The sequence below is a fragment of the Chenopodium quinoa genome, unplaced genomic scaffold, assembly GCF_001683475.1.
Source record: "Chenopodium quinoa cultivar QQ74 unplaced genomic scaffold, ASM168347v1, whole genome shotgun sequence".
NCBI classification, from domain to species: domain Eukaryota; kingdom Viridiplantae; phylum Streptophyta; class Magnoliopsida; order Caryophyllales; family Amaranthaceae; genus Chenopodium; species Chenopodium quinoa.
The window spans coordinates 1,227,081-1,233,337 of NW_018744041.1; positions in this window are offsets into that span (position 1 = coordinate 1,227,081).

Genomic DNA, 6,257 nt, shown 5'->3' on the forward strand with positions numbered 1-6,257 from the left:
ACTAGGTCTAATCCGTTTGTTTATGCTTGATGCAGCCGGCCCTCAAGAGCCTGACTTGGTCGAGGTGGCCAAGTCTATGATCAAGGTCGTTCCTCCAGCTGAAAGGGAGGCGGTCAGGGGTGTCGGCACCCTTGACCTAGACGGGATTGCAGGGGTCCTTGCTGAGGTATACTTAGCATATTTTTGAGTATTTGAATTCCAGGACGCCTGTTTTCTTTTTTGTTTGGAAACTGACGCCTGTTCCCCTTTTTACTTAGGCCCTGCTCCGAGTGAACGGCCTTCGCAAGCCGCTTGACCGGAAGAACAAAGAGGTAAAGGCTGCAAAAGCTATGGCCGCCTCTGACTGTGATAAGGCAATGTTTCAAATTGCCCAAAATGAAGTTCTGACCATTGATATTCTTTATTATCAGGCGCAGGCTACCGCCGCTATCCGGGCTCAGTTAGAGGCGGCCCATAAGAGGAATAGCGAGCTGGAGGCGACCATCAACAACCTCAAAGCCGATTTGAGACCTCTTCGCCAAAAGATGTCCTCATACGAAACCTTGGAGAAATCCTTGGCGAGCGTAAAGGTACGCCTGGTGACCCAGGAGAAGAGTCTTACTCAGGAGCTCTCGGAAAAGGCCGAGCAAGAAAAGAAAGAGCTGGTCCGGGAGATGATGGAAGACTCTGCTCAAATCCAGCGCATGACTTGGGGCCGCCTCTTCCCCAATGCCGACTTTGCCTCATGGGAAAAAACGTACCGCCAGTGTTCTGATAGATATAATCAAGAGATCCTGGCGGCTGCTGAGGAAGAGGTTGTTGAGGAGGAGGAGCAGCCGGTAGTGGCGCTTGTGCCGCTTGGGGGTAATGCATCAAAGAAGGATACAGCTGAAGCCGAGTCCAGCAAGAAGAGTGCTGACCAGGCGGCAGCTGCTAATATTGAAGATTTGCCCCCTTCTTAAGCTTTATGTCTTCTTTCCACGGCCTGCGTGCCGTTTGTTTGTATTTACCCGGCCAGGGGTCCGGGGCTCTGAATATTTTGCCGGTCTTTAATGACCGGCTTCTTTAATGAATTTTTTTTTTGTTTTGCTTCAAATTTGTTTAAGTATTGAATATTCTGATATCCAATTGTACACTATACCGACTGTTTTACATGGCCGATAGTTGCAGACAGGTACGGATAGTTAGTCACGCCGCCTATGCCCCTGGACGACTGGTTGTCTGTTTCCAGGCTAGACGATTAGTCGGCCATTTATCCAATCGGTATTCGAACCATCTTAAAGACTGGATTCCCTTTAAGCAGGCGGTTCTGTCCTTTGTAAAATTAACCAAGTAGGAAAGTGGTTTCCTACTTGTCATGTTTTTAGGCTAGAGACTTTAGGCCGTCTGGGCCGACTGTATGAACATCTTTTTAGTTTCAAACTAAATTTTTTAGGGAGTGACCAAGTAAACATGATTGTTACCTAACCGCCAAGTAACTGAGTAGTAGAGGTATCAAGCGGTGGGTACCGGTTGTTCCCCTTTATTCGCCAATGTTTTTTGGCTTTTAACTCATAGGTTGTTAACTTAGCAGGAGTAGTGGTTGAGAGCCCCTGTTTGCTAAAAACAGGCGGATGACTCATACCTTTTAGGCTCCATACTAAGTTTGAGAGAGTGACTATGAGTTAACTTTGGTGTTACTCAGTCGCCGTCACTCCTGCTTGAGTAGTAAAGGTACCAGGCGGCGGAGGCCGGCTGAACCTTTTGATTCGCCAATGTTTGTTGGCTATTAACTCAAGAGGTACCCCCTGCATTTATCCCAAGTTATACAGGCGGTCATCTGACTCAGATGCCAACTGCTACCACTGGTTTGGTTAGTGATAGAGTTATCCTTGTCTCAAAAACGGCTACGTGTTTGCCCTTGGGGACAGTCGTATAGGTGCCGTGTAATTAGTTTATAGAGCAATGTTCCACCCAAAAGGGAGCTGCTCTCTGCGACGAATTTCATCCGGAGGGATGCCGCCGGACGCCTGCTATGATGTTGGGACAGGTCGTATTAGTTTTGAAGATTGGATCAGTTGGCTTGGCGCCTGGACTGATCATTCGGCTTGTGGCCTTGGTTAGTTCTTGGTGAACGTAGGTGCTAAGTAAGAGGAGGGTGGCTGTGTGCTTTGGAACCAGTCGGCCCTCTTCTATGGAGAGTAGCCGACTATATGTCCAGACGGCATGCCCCTATGGTGATAGAGTAAAATATTCAATGGAGAGTAGCCGACTGTAAAGGTACAGGCGGCATGCCCCTCTGAAGATAGAGTAAAATACTTAATGGAGAGTAGCCGACTGTAAAGGTACAGACGGCATGCCCCTCCGATGATAAAGTGAAATACTCAATGGAGAGTAGGCGACTGTAAATGTATAGGCGGCCTGCCTCTCTTAAGTAAGAATAAAAACTGAGTATGGAGAGTAGCCGACTGTTTGTTAGTAGGCATGCCCCTCTTAGTACAAAATTGAATATTAAGTATGCAAACTTTTATTAAGTAGCCCTTGACTATTTACATCATTCAAAAGAATATTTCTTAAGATTATCTACATTCCAAGTTCGAGGTAACGGTTGTCCGTCTGGTGTTCCCAGACGGTAGGTACCGTCCCTGACCTCTTCACAGATTCGGTAGGGTCCTTCCCAGTTGGGAGTTAGTTTGCCAGACTCATTAGCCCTTCCAACTGCTTCCATTTTTCTAAGTACAAGGTCCCCCACTTTGAGTGGACGCCTGTGTACTTTTTTGTTGTATGATCTAGTCATTCTCAGGCGGTAAATTTCATGGCGCAAGACAGCATTGCCCCTTCTTTCAGGAAGTGAGTCTAATGCCAGGCGCATGGCTTCCCAGTTTGCCTCTTCGTCATATAGCATTACTCGAAGAGTCGGCTCGTAGTGTTCTATTGGAATAACAGCTTCCGCACCATAAGTTAGGAGGAATGGAGTTTCTCCAGTCGCCCCTTTTTCAGTCGTCCTAATGGCCCAGAGAACATGTGGTAATTCATCCGCCCATAGGCCGCCTTCTCGTTCAATCTTTTTCTTGAGACCGTCTGAGATGATTTTATTAAAGGCTTCTACCTGGCCGTTTGCTTGTGGACGGCCGACAGATGCAAAGTAGTGTGCAATTCCTTGGTCACCCAACCAGCTTTTGAGAACAGGCGTCTCAAATTGGGGACCATTATCAAAAACCATAGATATGGGAACCCCGAACCGAGTGATGACATTTTTCCAAATGAATGAAATTACATCCTTCGTATTGATTCCCTTTACAGCCTCCGCCTCTACCCATTTAGTGAAGTAGTCGACGGCAACAAGTATGTACCTCCTTCCGCCTGTAGCAGGCGTATATGGACCCAGAATATCCATGCCCCACTTAGAAAACGGTAGTGGGCTATGAATGGTAGTGAGGTCAGTAGCCGGACGGTGAATTAGCTTGCCAAACCTTTGGCACTTGTCACATTTTTTCACCACCTCCATTGCATCTGCTTCTAAAGTAGGCCAAAAGTAGCTCTGCCGCCTTTCCCGTTGAGCAAGCGTCCTACCGCCTATATGGGAAGCACAGTAACCAGAGTGAAGATCGTCTAGTATCTCTCGTCCCTTTTCTGGAGTAACACACTTTTGTGAAGTTCTCCCTTTATTATTTCAAAACTGGTTGCTCGTTTTTTCAGTGCTGCCGCCTGTTGATGATCATCCGGCAGGGTACCGTTTGTCAGATATGCCCTGATTTGATCCATCCAGGTTGAGCTTCTGTCTAGGATTCCAATAGGGTCTTCCTCGATGCTTCTCTTCTCCATTACTTCCCAAAAAACAGTTCGAGGAGTATCACAGGAGGCGGATGATGCTAATTTTGACAGTGCATCCGCCTGGTTGTTTTCTGATCTCGGCACTTGGGTCAGATGGAAATCCTCAAGGGAGCCGACTGGTTGTCGGACCGCCTGTAAATACTTGATCATGGCCGGATGGGTTGCTTCGTATTCGCCATTGTACTGACTCACTATCAATTGTGAATCGGAGCAGGCGTCTATTTTTCTTGCCCCTGCCGCCTTGCACATGCGGATTCCGGCTAGTAAAGCTTCATATTCTGCCTCATTGTTTGAGGCCTGAAAACTGAAGCGTAGAGCATACTCGTACCTGTCGCCCTCTGGCCACTGACATATGACGCCTGCTCCACAACCATTTGAAGTAGAGCTTCCGTCCACATATACCTTCCAGACCTGGTCTGTAACTTGAGAGTCAGGAGGACGAGTCATCTCAACAATAAAGTCAGCAAAGGCTTGCCCCTTCACTGCTTTTCTAGGCTCGAAAGTAACTTTGAGGCTCTGTATTTTTATGGCCCATTTGATCATTCGTCCTGACGACTCCATGATGGTCAGTGGCCGCTTGATAGGTTGGTCTGAATACACGACGACTGCATGTGCCAAAAAGTAGGGCTTCAATTTTTTAACAGCCATGAAGACTGCTTTTTCGAGGAAGTGTTCCCCGTAGATTTCTTGACATAAGTGTCAAGATCACCTTGCTCAGCCAGGCGGTCCAGATACCGCATGAGACTGATGCATTCATTGGTGTGATGACCAACATCTTCATGATAATCACAGAATTTTTCTTGGTTCCGGTTGTTTGCAGAACCCTTCATGGGGACCGGCTTCTCAATTGAGATCCGTCCCTTGATTTCCTTTAGGATAAATTGGCTATCCTTGTTAAACGCATACTTTGGGGAGTATGGTTTGAATTCTTTTTTCTTTTTCTGGGCCGGCTGTTTAGAGGAATCAGCCGCCCAGACCTCTTTTCTCTTCTCGTCTTTGTTTGACGACTGTTTCTGTCGTCCTTCTCTTTTGTCGGACCTTCTCCCGTCTGACTGTTTTACCGTACTACAAAGATCAGTCGCCTGTATATAAGCTTCCGCTTCAATCAAGGCCTCTTGAAGAGTCGCCACCCTCTTTCGGACCAAATCAAATTTGAAGGTCGACCCGTCTTTGAGACCTCTGAAAAAGTCAGTATAGGCTACTTCATCCGGTAACCCTTGAATCTGTATTTTCATCAGGTTAAACCGCCTGATGTAAGAACGAAGACCCTCCTTCTCGCCCTGCTGAATTGTTCCTAAATCAAGGGTCGTCTTCTTCGCAGGGATGTTCATGGCGAAGTTGGAGGTGAATAAATAAGCAAGCGTCTTGAAGCTATTTACACAAGCAGTCGGCAAGTTGCCGAACCATTGTTGTGCGATTCCTTTGAGAGTCGCTGGGAAACACTTGTACCAAGTGGGATCATCCAACCCTTGAAGGTACATCAGGTTGGTGAATGCCATCAGATGGTCTTCTGGGTTAGTAGTGCCGTCATAGGCGCCTACTAATACATTTTTCACTTTGGTCGGCTGAGCGGCTTCAGTAATTTCCTTGGAGAAGGCCGACGGCTGTTCGCCAAGTCTAAGCAACCGTAGCTACCAGTCCATAGGTTGGACGTTTTTTGCTGCATGTCCACCAAACGGAGGTGGCTGTAAAAAATACTGTTGTTGCGGTACAAACGGTAAGTTTGGTACCGCCTGGTCGCTATGATAGCCGGACTGACGGGAGGTGCCGCCTGACTGACTCTCATGATACGACTGAGTATGCCTCATCGAGGTATTTCGCAGACTGTCTTGGAGGTTTGAAGTAGAGGTCGACTCTGACAATCGGTCACTCTTCTTCTGCTCTAGCAGTAGCCGAGCGTCTGTGTATGTTTTCCTCGACCCGTCCGCCTGAATATGACGAACAGGTTTCCTATTTCCTAGAGTAGGAAAACGGTATTTTGTGAAATCAAGGGCAGGTGGCTCCCGCTTCCTAGATTTAGGATGAGGGGTCGTCTCTCGCCCTTGAACTGGCTTCCTCTTCTGTGAAGTGGAGGGTTTCTTAGCCGACTGCTCCTTGTCCAGAGCAGGCGGCTTCTTGTTGATCAACTCTTGAATTTCTCCCTTGAAGTCCCTCATGAAGGTCATCAGTTCGTTCCTTGTGATGGGAGCAGACCCATCAGTCGGCTGTTGCCGAACAGGCGGTGCGCCTGCTGGCTTGCTTCCTGTATGAAGATGTTCCCGTTCCCTCCTTTCGGTATGACGGGTACGTCGGGCCCTTAGGGTCCCGTCTGAAGCTGTGTGAGCTTCAACTTCAAATTCATTCTCAGTATCGTGGTCCGACTGAACTAGAGGGTCGTCCAGGGGACGTCTCTCTTCAGGAGTCGGTACAAACGTGGATGCCATCTCAGAAGTACTCTCCCCACAGACGGCGCCAAGATGTTTCGG